This window comes from Schistocerca serialis, chromosome 3 (genome assembly GCF_023864345.2).
Source record: "Schistocerca serialis cubense isolate TAMUIC-IGC-003099 chromosome 3, iqSchSeri2.2, whole genome shotgun sequence".
NCBI classification, from domain to species: domain Eukaryota; kingdom Metazoa; phylum Arthropoda; class Insecta; order Orthoptera; family Acrididae; genus Schistocerca; species Schistocerca serialis.
Window position 1 is genome coordinate 776,340,570 of NC_064640.1, and position 20,346 is coordinate 776,360,915.

Consider the following 20,346-nt stretch of genomic DNA (forward strand, 5'->3'; position numbering starts at 1 on the left):
AATGTGCTCATACCTATCAACAAATCTCACTTGCTGCTCGCTTTGTCTTCCATCCCTACACCCAAACAACTTACTCCCACAACCAGGTCCACTTCTTCACTCACCTCGACACCCTAGTCTAAGCTCCATCTAGTCCTCTTCCACAAACGGTACTCTAATTTCCTTATAATGACATAATAGCACAACAAAATCCTTTATCTCAACATCTGCTCCCTACGTGCCAATAAACATCTTTTAATGCATACCATGTCTAATACAATGTCTATACCTTTATCCTTAATTTAACATTCCTCCAACGCTGTCACACCAACCATACCTCTGCTTATATTCTCCACTGCACAGAAAACACCCATACCCTATCCAGAAGCCAAGTTGCAATTGGACAATGTGTGAACATCTCTGTTAGACCACAATCGTTATGCAATATTGCCACTGAACACTGTTAGGCCCATGCGGAAGGGCAAATTACTGTGACAAGGAGGGAGGCGACCCCACCAATTGGGTTCCATCACCCTGTACACCTCCAGACCGTCCAGCCTCAGTATCAACATCGTCCACCCAGGAGACAGACGTCTCACTAGGATGGTTCAGTGGAACACTATCAGACTTGCGCCCACAGTTAGCGTCAGTCACAGACAGGGGGCAACCGCAACAGACGCAATGAGATGTGGTCGGTTTCCACACTTGAATCGCGATTGGAGACGGAAGCGGGGAGAGACGTCGTGTCGTGTGGTGCGAAGGTCAGGGAGGACAGTGCATCACCAGTAACAGGGTCGTCATACCGTGCACACGTCTGATGGAGGTAGTATTTAGAAGGGATATAGCGCTGTCCCTTCCGTTTCTTCGGTGACCGTTGCTTCCTAATATGTTGTTCCCTGTCGGACGGCGGACGGCTGTCGTCTGACATGCGGCCAGACTTCAGAATGGTGGACGTCGTACAGACGCTTCACCAAGAATCATTGTGTCAGGACAGAAGGCTGGCGTCTGCTGACAGTCACAGTCCTTACTGCTGCCTCCGGTGGCAGTGTATGAGAAGCATACAAAATGTCCTAAGAGTCGTCGAGAGGAGACGTTGCCACTGCCGGCTGATTCTGAGAGTGCACAGCAGGCAGGCCCGCTGTGGACGCGTAGGATAGAGGTGACACAGTGGGCGCCGCAGGGAGAGCGACGTCACCGATCGGCGTCTGAATCACTCTACGACAGAGACATTCAGAATGGACAATTTCTTCCTCGCCACAACCTGAACAAGTGCGTGGCTGGGCATCATACATGACGACAATCATGCAGCTACCAGTAACCAAGCAAAGCGTGCGTATCTCCTCGGTTCAGTTTCTATCTGACGGACGCCATTAAAGACACAGTAGGTTTCAAACATCTTCCACATTTCAGAAAATAGTCTGGCAGCATTGTCGTAAGGTTTAATGGCGGCCACCACAACGTCCGACGGTACCTCAAACGAGAATACGAAAACTCTCAACGTCTAGAGGCCAACACCAGTATGGTGAATCACGGCAGCCGTCGGAGAATCGGAACTTGAGATCTTTATCAAGGCTCACAGCTCATCATTCGTCAACAGTATGTATGTAGTGATACTAATGATGAAAAATTAATTCCGAAATCATCTTGCGGCGGAAGACACATTTCGACCCACGTAAACCGTTCTAATTAATAGGCTTTTGGACATTCATGATCCAAAGGGAACGATAATCTTATCGTAGCTTGGCAATAGGATAACGGCATGATGGGCGATGAATCCCGTCACGTAGTCAAACTACAAAACAGAAGTAAAAAAACGCACGCCAAGAGTGAAACGAGACGCGATCGCCTAACCACTGTCGAAAGCAGACAGCCAGCTCAGCTGCTCAAGCACGACTGACGACACTTCTTCACAGCTTTCCTTCCGCCAGTACTTCATCTCCCAGGCTGTGACTACGCCATGTCTCCGCAGAATCCTTCATTCCAAGACCGCTAGTCTAGCAAGTTTCACAAGAGAACTTCTGTGAACTTTGGAAGATAGGAGATGAGGTACTGCCAGAAGTAAGCTGTAAGGATGGAACCTGAGTCGATTGTGGGTAGTTTCCAATTTGTATTCAGCTGCCAAGGTACAAAAATCTGTTAGACGTTGTCGATGTCAGTTAACTGTGACTATTTTTAACAGGATCGTGTGTGCTCCTAGACCACCCTCGTTCAGAGTCAACGGAAGAGTGTAAAAGATTTGCATAGCTACACATACGTTTGAATAAAGGCTTGATATTTTTAGTTCGTGCATCTTTTTCAATCAGTCTAATGGTGCGAAAGTAATGTACTCAAAGCCTGAAGCGTGAATTGGTTTCAAATACTAAATTGACTTTTATAAATCTCTAGAGACAACATCATGGTATTCACTGATAAATAACTAGACAGCCTCAGTGAACGAACCGTTAGTTTTCTTTGAGTATCTCAGTCAATACCCAATTCTTTCATTAAACAATTTTCACTGTTTCATTCGCGGCTTTCAAATTAGACCCTAGATAGTCAACAACGGCATAATAAAACATTTCTCTTGGATAAATCTTCTGAATTAACATCTGTCACTTCATTTCTGGGTTGATAATGAAATGATTTCCTCTTCTTACAACGAATCACTTGAGTGCGAGGTCGGAAGTTCAGTCTTTAGTAAGGCTCATTTGAAAGTGTTGTATTAACAACTGTGGGGGGAAAAGTATTAGCTGCTAATGACTTACCATGTGCTCCTGGAAGGCGACGGAAAATGAATGCCCGGGAGGTGCAGAGATCAATCTTCTATGGGATACAGGTAAACACATCACAAAATGGACATCATCGACATTCAAGAAATGTTAAGAAAAGACCATTAATTTGCATGTGAACGCCGAATGAAAAATGGTTCGCCACAGTGAACACAAAGTTTCGCACCGTCAAGATCAAAGACAACGTCCTTGGGAGTTGCAAAGCGTGCAGGGCGTTGAGTTAGGTATCCACTCTTAAGAAATGCATATAGAATCATATTGTTGTAACGGGGGGATGAGAACTGATGGAATGTGATGGCAAGCAACCGAATGCAAAATAGCCTGTCATGGGGCTTAACGTGTAACTGGCTATCCTTAAAGGCGTAACTGCAGGTAGCATGATAATATGTTTTATAAGCACGGAAAAAAACGTCCAGAGACTGAATTAGTCCAGTGGTTCCAGTAGATATGATTACCAATGTCACACACTTTTCAAAACAGGTAGTTCGCTCTAAAAGAGTATCATTTTTGTACACAGATTATGAATCAAGAAGAAGCAGGTTAATCTGACCACCTGTTGGCCAAAAATAGTGCTCATACCATAGTTGCATTGATCTTGATAGAACTCATGACACGCTTAGTTTGCAAGGTTCATTTCATATGTATTTCCTCTTCAAATGCCTATTGTTCGGAGTTGAAAGCAATTTGTGTACTGATAAAAGGGATAAGTTTCTTAATCGCATGTACAAATTTTCGGACCGCATTTTGCTATGCATCGTCAATTTGAAGCTTTGTTTAAAATTTCAATATCCTGAGTCTTCCAGTTCTGTAGGCTATTTGAAGTTACCCATCTGGTTCCCTTGAAAACATTGTAACCTATGTCGCCCACAATTATGATGTGCATCACGCAGTAGACCACTATCATGAACATCCTGCAGATTCTGTGGAGCATCCTTGAAAAGCGAAACACCAGTTTTTGTAACAAGTGCACCTTTCCTTCCCTGGAATATCCGTAGTTTTGTGTCTGCACTATACGATCAAGTTGCTGCGGGCTGATTCGAAATCTGGTCTTAATTGTTTTATTGACTATGCTGTGGATGATCTTCCACGTATGTAATAAAACTGAGGTGACGAAAGTCATTGGAAGGCGATATGCACATATAGACATTGCGGTAGTGTTGCGTACACAAGGTATAAAATGGCAGTACATTGGCGGAGCTGTCGTTTGCACTCAGGTGATTCGAGTGAAAAGGTTTCCGACGTGATTGTGGCCGCACGACGGAAATTAACAGACTCTGAACGCACAAAGATAGTTGGAGAGTTCGGAGAACGTTAGGAAATTCAATATTCCTATATCCACGGGGTCAAGAGTGTGCCGAGAATACCAAACATCAGATATTATGTATCACCACGGATACGCAGTGGCTGACGGCTTCAGTTAACCACCGAGACCAGCGGCGTTAGCTTAGTGTTGTCGGTGCTAGTAGACAAGTAACATTGCGAGAAACAACCGCAGAAATCAATGTGGGACATGCGGCGAACGTATCTGTTAGGACGAAGTGGAAATGTGGCGTTAATGGGTTATGCAACCGACGACCGACGCGACTGCCTTTATTAACAGCACGACAGCGCCTCCTCTGACCTCTTGACCATATCGGTTGAACCTAGTCGACTTGAATACCGTTGCCTGGCTAGATGCGGTCAGGTGTTTTGATCATTTGATACCTCCATTGTGACCATTAGCAGAAAGTATTATGGCTGCATGGCAGTCAAACCACTGGGGAAGCTGGTGGTGGCTTCATAATGGTGTAGATTGTGTTTACGTGGAATCTACAGGGTCCTCTGGTTCAACCAAATCGACCATTGATTGGAGACCATTTGCAGGCATTCATGGACCTCATGCTCCCAAACAACGATGTAATGTCACCGGGCCACAGTTGTTGGCGATTGCTTTGAATAAAATTCTGGACAATGGTTTGGTCTCCCAGATCGCCCGACATGAATCCGATCGAGCATTTATGGGACGTAATGGAGACGTCAGTTCATGCACAACATGCTGCACCCGCAACACTTTCGCAATTATGGACGGATATGGAGGCACCATGGCTCAATATTTTTGCAGGAGACTTCTAACGACCTGTTTAGTCCATGCAACATTGCTGCACTACGCCGTTGAAACGAGGTCCGACACAATATAGGAGGTATCCCATTACTTTTTTCACCTCAGTGTATCTTCAGTGCTTGCTCCTTGGACAATTATTGTTCTGTAGGACGTTTCACTTGGGGCGGAATCTGTGGCTCCCTGTCCGACAAGGATGATTTAATACGTAGCTCGATACTTATTAGCACATATCGTCATCATTGAACTCCTCAGATACATAGTTCGCACAGACGAGCGTATACGGCACAACAAGTTCCACTGACTCATCTTGCAGAAACTCTAATATTTCATCGGCCACTTCTTCCTCACTCTGTGAAACTCTTTCAGCTCCTTTCTAACGACATATCAACTTCGGCAACTGTAGTTGTAGGCATAAAGCAGTGTTTGCTTTTGTTTGTCATTGCCATTATTTTGCTTTGTATCGGCATCACCAGCATTTTAGCACTGATGTTAGTTACTCGTTGACTAAGCACTTCAGCTAAGCTCCGTAACGTCATGGCGTGTTGACCATTTGATACCTCCAGTTCCACCCCGTGTGCCCATTAGCAGCCAATATTGTGGTTCCATGGTAGTCAATAAGTAGGGCGTCGAATGCCGCAAATATCATTGGCCTTTTGCAACCTCGCTCAGAGGGGTTCCTTGTCAGTGCACACCTGCAGAAAGTCAGGATCAGTATTAATTACACTGGCGACATCTTAGGTTCAGTGTGAATAGCGTCCCAATTTTCGCAAAAATAATATTTTAAGTCATTTAATAAGCTTTCGAAATGCCTTACCTCAACATCAATGGTAGTATTTTCACCTTGTAGCAATTTTCTTTAGCAGTCAATTGCTACCAAAACTGACGCGATGATTAAACACTTGAATATGTCTTTAATAATACAAAACACAAAGCGCATGATTAAACACTTGAAAATGTCTTTAATAATACAAAACACTAAGCGTATTTCAGCTGAGAGACTTAACTTACTGAGTCAATAGTAATGTCTGTCTTATCCAAGTGACACATGGAATGTGAAGAACTTACATCACACTTTTCAGAATTTCTCTTCGTAGTGAACTGCAATTGAACAGGTTGTAAACCAGTAGAATCCCTCCGAAATAAGTCCCTGTTTGTGACAACTCGCGTTGCATGTACACTACAGCTATGTCAAGTACAAAGAGAAAATTTTGAAAGAGGATTCCATTTATGAGCTCTTTGTAAGACCTTATGATATTGCTTCCGTTATCATAACACTGTCCGCGGCATTCACCGATAGGAATTCAGTTTCACATGCATTGATCGAACTAAATGACCAGTAGCAACTCCAGTTTTTTGATTACTATCTACTAATTCCAAAAACTGTTCATTTATTTCGTATTTATCAATTCCATACTGGAAATAAATATAATGCAGAATTAATGTTGTCTCTCCAGCTCGATTTGAGTCTGGAGAAGCATCAGGAATGATTCTCCTTATTTTCTCTGTGTTCCAAGATGACATTCCTGAAATGATTGGAACAACCAGAGAGTAGTTCACTCTGAGATTCATTTGACAGATAACGCACTTGTCAACGCTTTCCAGTTTCTTGCCCGACTGCGGCCTTGCTTGATGTATTTTGCCAGAAATTCGTCGTAGTGGCTCAAGGGATCCAATATTCCGTAGAATTTCCCATTATTATATTACGACATCTTCAGGCCTCCAGACAGACGCGTAGGAAGATTCACACCTCTGGCCCGGTCAAAATAGGGACCAGGATTTAATGAGTGGTAACGAAACACGGCAGATGTGAACGAATATAAGTTCATAGCACCGTCGAATTTGCTTAAATTGTACAGCGAACGTGCCATTTGCACTATTACGTGACACACATGTGCACGTGCCACCAAATAATTGTCATTTACGCATCAAATAAACCAAATACCTTCATGTCCCGCAGCGTGCTCCGAGAGAAAGCCAGGTAACCATTACTCCCTTCCCGTGCTAATCGCCAAACTAAAAACGGCGGACAATTGATTCATAGTATATAGGAAGCTTACAAACAGTGTAGACACAATATTTAGAGCGTTACATAAAAACTACTTGCAGAGCCGAGGGCACCAGCGTCAACGAACAAGGTGACGAATGGCTCTGCAGGCAGTAGTGGCGAAACAGGCAACAGTAGTAGCGACGAAGACAAACTGACGTAGCATAGAAATCAAAACTATCCGGGACCCTATTACTGGACATTAATATGGGGAGTGCCTATCCTTTGCCTTTATTACGGCTTGAACTCTGTTGCAGGCACCTTCAATGAGGTGTCCGAATGTCTATGGAAGAATGATAGCCCATTCCTCCTCAAGAAGCGAAATCAGAGTAGGTAGTGATACAGGTCTCCGGGCTATAGAGTGAAGTCGACGTCATAACTCAACCCGAAGGCGTTCCATAGCCTTCAGTTTTAGGAATGTTATTATCCACAGAGCATTGCCTCACAGCTGCTGCTTTATGACTGGGTGCATTGTCATGCTGATACAAGAAATTATCTCCACCGGACTGTTTCCCGAGTGTAAGAAATTAAGGATGTTGTAAAATGTGTTCATACAACACTACACTTAGCGTCATCTTAAGCGAATTAAGGGGACCACACCATAAATTCGAGGAACACCTCGATACCGTGACACAGCCCATCCATACTTCACTGTTGGCACTATACGTGATACCATCTAACGTGATGCAGCCATTTGACAAACCTAAACCCTTCCATCGGACTACCACATAGTATAGTCTGATTCATCTCAAGTCTTTCGTTTCAGTCAACCGTTGTCCACTGACATCGCTCTTTGCATCACCTCAAGCGTTACATAGCACTGACTACTGAAATATTTAGGTTAAGAGGAGCTAGTCCACCATAGTACCTCATTCTTCTTGGCTGCCTACGCACTTCGAAACTGACGTGTGATTCCTTCTTCCGGTATCCGATTTCTTATAGCCACAATTCGCAACGCTCGACGGTCCCTTTCCGTCAGTACATGAAATCTGCAAGTCTTAGTTTAGCTATGGTTGTTCCTCCACATTTACACTTGACAGTCACATCACCAACAGTCATGTTTGGCAGCTTTAGGAGGGTATAAATGTGCCTAATGGGTATGTTACTCAAGTGACATCCAACGATCAGTCCACCTTCGAAGTCACTGAGTTCTCTTGATTGATCCATTCTTCTGTTACTTCTTCTCTACTGACAAAGTAATACTCCATGCCTCCCTTTAAACTGGCAGATTCGCCTTTCAGGCATCTAGTGCTCAACGCCGCATTAAATAGGAGTGTCCAGATGTTCTTGATCAGGAGGTGTTTATATAAGGGTAATGTACTTACATTGGCAACGTAGTACACTAGAATTGCTAACACAAATGCTTGTGAAACAAGTATCTCAGTCGCGAAACAGTACTACTACCACATTGTCCAGAGCACAACATACACACGTCGTGGTATCCTAATTAACTTTGAATAGTAAAACTCTAACTAGGGTTTTAACTAAATGTGTGAATGATAGTTACCGTAGGATAACGAGAGAAGTGTACATTCGACAGTAAGATTAGATTGTAAGACAGATGTAGATGTAATGACAGAAAACTCTACACTGTAGGGTAGGTGATAAATAAAACATAATGTAGATGAGGGTGAGTGGCGTAAAGTATTGTTGAGGTCCTAGGCCTCCGATGGGGAGTAGTAGTAGGCCGGGTGTATCTGCCCAAGAGTGATATGTCGATCATTTTATGAGGTACACCATTATGCAGAGCACCAACGATGGCAGTCTACAAACATAAACCATTTCCTATTTTTTCTTCTTAATACATTGATTGTTAACTCCAATAATTTCTGTTTACTGATTAGGTTTTCAGATATATAAAATTTCAACCCTCTACAAACACTAATACTAAATTACCTTAATTTCAAGTTCATGTGCAAGATAATCTTGTGAATACACGCTGTGTCCCAGCCACTAGACGACAGGTCAGACTTACGTGACAGAAAATAAATAAATGTCATGTGTGAATCCTCACGCAAGGGCTGGACACAGTCAAATTCGCGGATCGTAGTAGTTGCGAAAGATGTAGCGTTCTGTTATGGAAATGATGCATTTATTTACGGAGTAACGGATGTCACGTATATAGAATGCTATGAGCAGAATTCTAGCCAAATTCAGTCAGAGTTACGAGTGGTCCCATAGCACAGAGCATACTGTCAGAACGATGGATAGTGTCTACGTTGTATTTCGATCCTTCTGTCAATCTAATCATGTGAGACAATGCAGTCCGTTACTAGACAGTTTAGGCTTGTTAGTTCATGGCGTCTTGCCCCAACTTTTTGCTTCTGGAAAGCCTAATGAAGTATGACACAACTATTACACTTAAATTTTTGCACACAATCACTGTGATCGCTACATTATTTCAGTGACTGGCCTTTAAACAATCGCAGGACCATGTTGGTTAATGTTTGTTCTCACATACAGCTCGAACACTCCCGACGAACTATAAATATTCCTGAAGTGAAAGCAATATGGCGGAAGGTCCGGTGCCGTCTGTGATATGACAAACGTAATCAATCAGGAACGGTGACGCTGATTCATAACAAAATCCGCAAACGGTGGCAATAACTTTCCATCTATACAAAGCTCTCCATTAAACGAGTATAAGTGCAGATCGCTTTGGGTTTATAAATACGGCCCTTCTAGGTCGAATTTGGTAAATAAACTGTAGTGTCATATAAACAGATATGGGTATCCCAGGAGGAATTGTTAACATTCAGTACTATAACAAGAACTATCATTGGATTCAAAAACGTCTAGTAATAATGCATTCTAAAATGCATACCTTAAATGACATGTGCACTTCTTCATCTTCGACGCTGTGAAACAAAAGTCTTCGTCTAACTAAGCACTGATTGATGTTAAGTTATGCATTTTAGAGCCCACGTTTACTACGCTTTTTTGCTTCATGTGATCGCTCTTGTCATATCCCGGAATAGGCACAATTCCTCCTGGGACACCCAGCATACGAAGTTCTAACCCGTAGAGTTATAATTAAGTAGTAGGAAACTGTGAACCATTTATCCGAATTTACGAAACGTTGTGGTATCAACAATTCTTTCTACCAAAAAGCCAGTATTTCTGGGGAAGAAATTTCTGCAATACACTTACTTGTCCCTTGGTACTCTGCAAAGGAGGAAAAACAAACTGCCAGACGGAAGTTTTAAGCTAAGATATGAAACGGACCTATATGTCTCAGTTGATAACAGCCTATCACTTAAAAAACGTTAAAATATAATATTTGAGTGAGACGCTATATATTTCCATTTATCTCCACTAACGTAGATGTCTACCACTTCTTAATAAATTTCCCGATAGTGTTTTACAGCGAAGTCACAAAAGTCATGGTGTAGCGATATGCACACATACAGATGGTGGTAGTATCGTGTACACAAAGCACAAAAGGACAGTGCATGGGGAGGGTTGCCTTTGTACTCATATGATTCATCTGAAAAGGTGCCCGTCGAGGTTATGGCCGCACAACAAGAATCATTAGACCCTGACGCGAAATGGTATTTGGAACTAGACGCGTGGAACTTTAAATTTCGGAAATCGTTAATAAAGTCAATATTCCAAGATACAGAGTGTGAAAAGTGTGGCGAGAATACCTAGCTTCAGGAATTACCTCTGACCTCAGACAACAAAGTCGCCGACAGCCTTCACTTAACAACCGTGAGCAGCGGCATTTTCTCAGCGTTTTCACTGCTAACAGACAAGCAACACTGCGTGAAATAACTGCAGAAATCAAGTGGGACGTAAAATGAATGTATCCGGTAGGACAATGACGTTAATGGGCTATGGCAGCAGACGACCAACGTGAGTGCCTTTGCTTACAGCACGACATCACCTGCAGCGCCTTTCTTGGCTTGTGACCATGTGAGCTGGACCGTAGATGACTGAAAACAGTGGCATGACGCATGAGTCTCGGTTTCAGCTGGTAAGAGTTTATGGTAGGGTCCGAGTGTGGTGTACATCTCACGAAGGCATGGAACCACGTTTTGAACAAATCACTCTGCAAAATGATGGTGGCTGCATTACGATGTGAGCTGAACTTATATGGAATAGACCGAATCCTCTGTCCAACTGAACTGATCATTGACTGCATGGTTATGTCCGACTGTCTGGAGACCATATGCATTCATGAACTACATTTTCCTAAATAACGATGTGACTCGGCCATTATTACTCAAGACTGGTTTGAAGAACATTCTGGAAAATTCTATCGAATGATTTGCTCACACAGGTCGCCCGACATAGATCCCATGGAACATTTATGTGGCATAATCGAGAGGGCAGTTCGTACCCAACACCCTGCACCGGCAACACTTTAACAATTGTGGACGAATATAGTGGCAGCATGGTTCAATATTTCTGCTGGGGACTTCCAAAGACTTGTTAAGTCCATGCCACCTCACGTTGCTGCACTACATAGGGCAAAAGGAGGTCAAACACGTAACTGGAAGGTATCCTATGATTTATGTCACCTCTACTACTACTTTTAGCCTCATTCCAGGGGCACGTTCTGTCTGTTTCACATTGTTGTCGAAGTGCTGAATCAGTTGTTCTTGGCTTCCCTCTTGCATAGAGTGATAAGATGTGCTCATAGCTTGTTCGTACTCCCGCCCACCCTTGTTGACATTCAGTTGCGACACCGTTTCGTTGCCCGCACACCCCCACTTAGCCGTTTCGTTGGTTCTTAACAATTTTATTGCTGCACTTACTGTATATTATTCTGTGCCACAGTTTTTATTGAGGCTCGCACTTTCGGTATTATTAAACTGTGGTATTATCTACTATCTCGAACACATGTTTTGTCCTTTACCAGTGAGCATTGACTTAAAATTTTAGCTGTTGCTACGTTTAGTATTTCATATTTCTATATGAGTGTTCACTGACATTGTCTTCACAGAAGGTTTATTTTCTGCGGTGTTCGTCGTGAATGAACTAATCTGATTTAGCCGACTTTTTTGTGGGCATCATAAGTGATGGTTCTCCATACTGTCCCCTTGTAGTCCAAAATTCCACTTATTATTTTTTCATCTAATATCTTTCAGCGATCTTCCCTCATGATATTGAAGAGAGATTCTGTTGGTTTCTTGTTTTCGTATTATATTACTCGTAGCTTGAAACCAACGTTCTGTGACGTGTTCCCCATGTGTTTTCGAATCTGAGTCTTACAGTTCAAGATTTTTTGTATTATAGAGCGCACAACCTACGAATTCCTGTATGCATTCTTACGATTCTCACTGAAACAATTTTATTGGAAATAATGTTTTGTACTTCGCAATCTGGTTGTGCCCTTTCTTTGTCTATCCATATGATCCCACTTTAATTACATCTTACTAATTGCATTGAGTGTAACGAATCCATACATGCATGGTTATTGATACCTTGTTCAGATTTCATTGAAATAATCAGGTTTCGCTACGTGTCACGAGCTTAGTATTTCTCCAACCTTTGTGTGACCGATTATTCGGAAACAACGTTTTATGAAGTTTCATAGCATCAGATCCACGAATTCTTGCTGATTATTTAATTAAGTAGATAAATGCTGACTTGTGTAGGCTACCTTGGTGAACTAAGGCGTGTTTGCGATCCATTGAATCTTTCCGGCGTGGAGAGGAAATTTATTGAAATAATATTCCCCAAGAAACCTCTCTGGTAATAAGACTATCCGAGAACTACAGTGCCTCCTAGTATGACAAATGAATCCATAGATTCATGGTCGTACAGAATCCAAAGTTTTCTAGCCATTAAGTGACATAACGTCTTCATTAGCAAATTAACTACGGTTTAATCTATCATTTAATGTTGCTTCGGTGAGCGACGATATGGGTTCTATAAGCAAACTTACTCTTTATTCTCCTGGCCCCACAAACAGCAATCGGTTTTTCGCCTCGTCAAGTAGCCTTCTACTTCGGCATCTACGCCGGCCGCAGTGGTCTCGCGGTTCTAGGCGCGCAGTCCGGAACCGTGCGACTGCTACGGTCGCAGGTTCGAATCCTGCCTCGGGCACGGATGTGTGTGATGTCCTTAGGTTAGTTAGGTTTAAGTAGTTCTAAGTTCTAGGGGACTGATGACCACAGCTGTTAAGTCCCATAGTGCTCAGAGCCATTTGAACCATTTGTCGGCATATTCTTTCCTCGTTCCCGGTACCTGAAGATCCTTGGAAACCTGGTCTCTCCATCTCATTTTCGGCCTGTCTAGAGGTCTTCGTCCATCCGGTTTATTCTCTGAGACTTCTTTCAGTGAAGATCGCTTCTTTCGTCTATAGACGTGGCCGGCCCATCGTAGCCTACTTGTCTTGGCTTCCGCAACTACATCTGCTTCATTGTATAGCTCCCTAAGCTCCCTGTTCTTTCTTTTTCGCCATTCTCCTCCGTCATAGACTAGTCCAAATCTCTTTCACAGGCTTTTCTTTTCAAACACTTTTATCTTTCTCTCCGTGTATTTATCAATTCTCCTTATTTCTGTCTCATACAGTAATAGTGGTCTGATTATGGTTTTATATATTCTTACTTTGGTTCCTCTTGAAAAAAATTTTGGATGACAGTAGTTTTTTGAGTGTGTGCGATGCTCTGGATGCAGCTTTGATCCTCGCCTCTATTTCTTGCTTCTCATCATTTTTGTTGTTTACTACTACTCTCATCTATTTAAACCCATCTACTTATTCAAACACGTGGTTATCGATCTGCAGAATTTCCCGTCTTTTTGTTCTGTAATTTCTCTTTACCTCATGAATTTTGTTTTCTTATCATTTACTTCTGATCCAGCTTCCTTTGCTTTTTGAAAGAGTCTTTTTGCCAGTATTTAAAGGTCGTCCGGATTTTCAGTATGAATGTCTGGTAACTAGTTGAACGAATCTTCGTAAATGAAGCTTGTTTATCGTTTATTACTTCTTTTGATTATGGTTCTAATTTTTTCTCGACGATCTTGGAGAGCACTTTACAGGCAGTGCTAATTAATGAGATGCCTCTGTAGTTTCTGCATTGTTATTTGTCAACCTTCTTGTGAATTGGTGTTATTATCGCTTCTGTCCACCCGTCTGCCATTCTTTCTTCATTCCAGACGTTCGTAACAAGTTTGTGTATTTATTTTGCAATTTTTATTCCTCCCTTCTTAAACAATTCAGGTATTATGCCATTTCTCCCTGAAATTTTGATGTTTTTTATATTTTCATTGAGTCTGTTGTTGTTCCATTTCTGCACTTCTGTCTCCAACATTTAGAAGCTCATCAAATATCCCCTCCAAATTTCCATACTTTTTGATCCTTCCAGAACTGTATTGCCACTTTGACCTTTAATGCCATACATCCGTGATTTATATCTTTTTCTGAAAACTCCGACGAATCTGTAAAAATATCTTGCATTTTCTGCAATGACAGAATCAAAACATTTTATCACGATTGCCTGAGTAACCTGGATAATCAAACAAAATTCCTTCGTTGTGGTGAAACAGGTAGCTCTCTTAGCAGAACAGTTGAATGACACGAAAGTAGAAGCTAATCTTTGCAATCCCCAGGTTATGTTTACGCGAGTAGCAAACAGACAACTTTTCTGCTTCACAATCACTAATGATACTGGCTTCTAATAGTAACGGACCTTCTGTAGTGTCGAATTGGTAATTTTTGCTTTGGTCCCCTACGTTAGAAGTATCGATATAAAATGCTGCAAGTTTTGTTGTTGTTAGGGCTTGGATTCAGTATTTACTCAAAAAAAAAAAATGGTTCATATGGCTCTGAGCACTGTAGGACTTAACGTCTGAGGTCCTCAGTACCCTAGACTTAGAACTACTTAAACCTAACTAACTTAAGGACATCACACACATCCATGCCCGAGGCAGGATTCGAACCTGTGACAGTAGCAGCAGCGCGGCTCCAGACTGAAGCGCCTAGAACCGCTCGGACACAAAGGCCGGCTTACTCCACAAGAATCTCCTAGCGTCAGACATAAGCTCTTTTCTATAAATCCCTAACCTATTTTCCTTACTTTTGTGTATGGTCGTTTCACATGCCGTCATATATGAACTACCTCTCTAATAACTTCATCAAACTCAATAAAATTTTCCTGTTTCCCAACTGAGTTTTATTTCTCCCACAGTAAAATAGTTCACAGGCTTTTTAGGGTACCTGTGTTTCCAGATACGACACAGGACACTGGGAAGAGAGAATCTCGATTTCCCAATTCCTCATTTAGTTTAGCTATGATTACTCTAATTCATGTAAGGCAAATTCCAGGAAGTTTCCACAAACAACACCACGACAAAGATCCAACCTTATCCGCGTCCATTCCGAGATTCAGTTTTATCTCTAACGACATCGACGTTGACGTGATGTTAAACAAAGTTCATTGTTTGGTGTTGCCATAGTGTTCTGAAAAGATGTGGAATGCATTACAATCTACAATATGGCCAACTTGAGTACTTTGTAAGTACATTCCCTTGGGATAGTGAACATCTTAGTCCGTTAATAAAGTCTAGTTCTGAGTCGTTGGCTTGTGTCAGGTAGTCCTCTCACATTCTTTACTCCTATTTCAATAATGTTTTGCATACGTCTTGCCTATCACCTTCATTCTCTCTTTCGATTCAGATGACCAATTTTTCTTTTTCGCGCTGAACTAAGCGAGCAATCAGGGGCGGCAATGCACTTTATTTCAACACAGTTCTGGGACTGGGGAAACCTGTCATTAATTGAGTTTACAAGACTATATGTATCTTTTACCTTCAGTTTGCAGCAGTCTCCAGATTTCGACAAAGAATCAGCCTTTCACAGGCACGCTAACGGCAGTTCAGAAATAGAGTTAACCGCACCGGCAGAAGTAAACACAAGTCATCCCTGCCATCCCAGTCCGACGTTCGGGCATTTCATAAGCGTCCCGCTGGACAGGTGAGCTGAGTGACCAGTTCAGATAATACTGAAGGAAAGCACAGGAATATGGATAGTTAGAAGCTTCCTAGGATCCTAACCAGTCCCAAGGGGCCCTAGTGACCAGTTGTGGGAACTACCGTTTCATCCTGTCGTTGGACCGTGCGCTGAGCAGCGTCACTGTGGTGTGGAGTGAGAGATCTTCCTGTGGGACTCAAAGGAGACTTTTCCCTGTGCGCTATTCCAGGATCACCGCGACTTTGATGACCAGATTTGGATTTCAGCCTTATGACAAGTGGCCAGACTTTCGTTTAACAGTTCACTAGCTTACTCGCGATGGTGTCTGAGAGGACAACTGAGCCTCATGGCCACAGCCACAGCAGCCTGCCCTACGCCAGGTAGCACTATTGCTTGCAGCAACACCACGTATGGCGACGTCACGACGTCACGCAGATTCATTGCAGACACAGTTATCCCGCAATGCAATGCGATCAAACGGCGACAAGAATTTCATCTGTTTGAGTACAGAGGGTTTAATTTGAATGAGTAGCTTCCAATAATCGATTACTGTAACATGTACTTCATGCAACTGTTTGCATACTTCTTTTCCTGTCTTGTTGATTTCGTGGAAACTACGTACGTTGAAACTTAAATGCTGGCAACACTGCTGTGGAGGCACTATACAATGGAATCTACAATTGTCGCTGATAGCACACGTTGTTGACATACCTACCTTACCTCCGAGCAAATGGACTCGCTCGTCCCACGTCACCGGCGTGCGCACAATCGAGGGGAACACAATCACTTTTGAGAGAGCGGTCTAACGTAACGGTGTCACTATGTTTTCGAAGCAGGAACAACTGATTTGGATCAAGATTGAATGTGCCAGAGGTCGTACGGCACGACAGTGTCATCAAGGACTACAAGAGGCGTGCGGGGAATCGCCATTGCCGTACAGAACAGTGGCACGTTGGGTAAAAGCCTTCAACGAAGGTCTGCAAACTGCGGAAGACAGGCATCGGGCAGGTCGTCCTAGCGTGTCTGTAGAAGTGCATGCTGTTGCCGCGTTAGTGGAGTGATCGACGTCATACTATTCGTGAGCTCGCCCACGAAACCGGATTAGGGCATACTACTGCGATTCAAATCCTGAAGGAACGCCTGGACATGCGAAAAATTGCATCACGATGAGTTCCGCATGACTTGACGGAAGTCCGCAGCTCGTGGTCGTGCGGTAGCGTTCTCGCTTCCCGCGCCCGGCTTCCCGGGTTCGATTCCCGGCGGGGTCAGGGATTTTCTCTGCCTCGTGATGACTGGGTGTTGTGTGATGTCCTTAGGTTAGTTAGGTTTAGGTAGTTCTAAGTTCTAGGGGACTGATGACCATAGATGTTAACTTGACGGAAATGCAGAAATGGTACGACGCTGCCCAGACGCACTTGGAGCGCTATGAGCGCGAAGGAGAGGCTTTCTTACGCCGTATCCTAACACTGGATGACACATGGGCCACATCGTACGAGCCAAAACCGAAACGCCAATCCAACGAATGGGGTCATTATGGGGCGCCGCGGTAGTCGAAAGTGCGTCACAGCCCCATTGTGGTGAAAGTTATGGTGATTCTCGTGTACGACTGTGATGGTGTTATCCTAACGCATTACGTTGCTCCACGGCAGACCGTCAACGCACAATATTACTGTTCGTTTTTGGAGCATCACCTGCGACCAGCTTTACGAAAGAAACGGCGACACTTTCTGCGCAACCCACCCATCATTCTGCACGACAATGCGAGGGCGCATACAGCGCAAGCTGTGGCTGCTCTGTTCGGTCGATGGGACTGGGAAGTACTGTACCAACCAGCATACTCCCCGGACTTAAGTCCTTGTTACTTTGATTTGTTTCCGAAGATGAAGGAACCACTTCGTGGTATTCGGTACAGAACTGTTCCAGAGATTCGACAGGCAGTAGACCGCTCCATTCGCACCATCAACTGAACAGGCTCTGTTACGGTATACTACGCTTTCCACATCGCTGGCAATGGGTTCTACACAACGCAAGTGACTACTTTGAAGTACAGTAACAGGTGCAAACATGCAACTCTTCTGTATCGGTTGTGAATAAATAGTTGCCACTATTTAAGTTCCAACCCTCGTATAAGTAAGCACCACTCGTGTATCGCCCTTGAAATTATGAATAATTTTTTTGAGATCATGCTAAAATGGTTATTTCCTTCTTCCGTTCATAGATATGTTATGCACTCAGGTCATGTTCTTGTCTGTTTTAATTTGTTAAAGCGAACCATAATTGAACTAATTTGCTAGCTCTGAAAGTAACAGAACATTAATTCAGCCAGCACTGTGCAGCAATACGCTGGTGGCGATACTAGTTCGTATTAACGAATAATTTTCTCCTTGGTTTCTGTTATAAAGTCAATGCCTAAAAAATATATTTTCCATATGTTATTCATTAACTAATAAATGAATGTTATTATTAGCAAATCAAAATCTTCGATTCAAGTATTTATTCCACCGTAATAATTAAATCGCCAGTGTCCTCCAACTGTAAACAGTTAGGTGAGGCCAAAGCAGGATTTAAATTAATGTTTCCTGCTATTGATAATCAATCCTCATATGGATATGTTACCGCTTTATGATCAGCGGCGGTAGTGTTGGCGACTGCATTTATTTTCGAATCTATTAAGGATCATAACAATTTGCTGGTTGTATTTACGAATATGTCCGACCTGTGGCAAGACCTTCAACCCTAGAATGTACAGCAGTTACGTTCCTTGCAGACTATGCTTATGAATTATCTCCAGATTTAGCAACCATATTCGTCTGGTGACTGGACGAAAAATCTGAGATCTGTGTCTGAACGCTGGAACGTTGCACAAGTCACAGCAATACACGAGAAAAGAAATGGAGGCAATCCACCGTATCATTGATCCATACCATTTAATCGATTTGTAGTACGATCTTTCAACATATACACTATCTAATCAAAAGTACCCTGGCACCCATATGTAGTGCGGAATTGACCACAACATATAATGAGAGGTGGTCCTGACAGGGTGAAAGGAGGCACGCAATATTTTGTTGTCAGTACAGAAGAAGTAACACCAGAATGGGGTCTTACAGGAGAGGCCAGTAACTTCGAACTTTAACTAGACGTTAGAAGTCACCTGTGTAACGTATCCATCAAGGACATTTGAGCCCTTCTAAACCTGCTGAAGTCGACTGTTAGTGATGTGACGGTGGTGTGGAAACACGAAGGAACAACCGCAACTAAACCAGGACCATGCAGACCTCATGTAAGGAAGGACAGAGATCGTCAAGCGTTGTGGAGGAAGGGCGTAAAGCATCGCATGAAATCGGCAGAAGGATGTCCCCAGTGGCTGATTTCGTGATACGTGACACGTGATTTCCAAATTATTATCAGCAGTTTGTAACGTCCCCCTCACTTATCGACCTTAATGACAGTGAAAAATTAAACCGCGTGTACCTAATGGAAATTTGGGAAAAGCAATCGTCACCGAAGTTAATCTGTCGGTAAAGAGGGAGGAAAGGGTTACATCTAAATGAAAGGAAAAATGCAAATGAAACTGGTGGAAATTAATTTTGAAAAGGGGTAAAGTTAATGAAGAAAGTAAAAGTGCGGCCGTTACGTTAACAATTAACTAGCGGTAATTAGATATTTGAGATTTGGGGGAAATTACGGTCGCCAGTCCTAAGGACAATTACTATAGTAACTGAAAAAGAAAGGTAATTACACGTATAATTAGCACTAGAAGCGTGGCAACTGAAGGTTGACACGTGTAGTGTGAAAACTGAAAGTTTGTCAGAAGTAATAAATTTCGCTACACTCTGACTTAATTTAGCAAAAGAATTAATAAAACTGGAAAATCGAAAGTTAATTTAGTGACTGAAGTTAATAGTGAGCTTTCTTTCTGAAGCACATCGACATTCAGTAAAATAAGGTTAGTCTTGGACTACCTCAACAATCATTTCAAAAGCTACTTGAATCTACGCAATTTAGAAATAAGAGAATTAACTTTGAACTTGAATTAAATGATTCTGAACAATTAACAATAGTAAAATTTAGTACGTACCAAGCTGAGCTGCAGTCACAGGTAACTAAAATACGGTAACAAATCTCGCACTCTTAATTTGTGCTTGTGCAATCTAAATATTGTAGCCAGCTGAACTTTGAAATTAAAGCAGTGAAATCGAATGATGCTGGCGTTTGAATTTCAACGACCCTCGGGCTCATTTCGGAAAAGGAAGGGACCCTGCTTGGCAATGCAATTGGGACAATGAGCAACAAAGGTTCATGCTAAGTTGCTGTAATTTTGCGAGGCAAATGGAACAATTTGAAAAGCTGAGGTCTGCCATACAGTTCTGAAACTTTACGTGCTTTTAGTCTTCCTTGTTGGTTGATTGAAGGTTTGAAGCCGTCGATCGAGGAGGTGGCGACAGTCACTCATTGTCGGCCGTCGCTGTTGCAGAAGCTGGATGTTGGCGCGCCTTCTTCTCGACACGGTCACCAGGCGAAATGGGCTCTT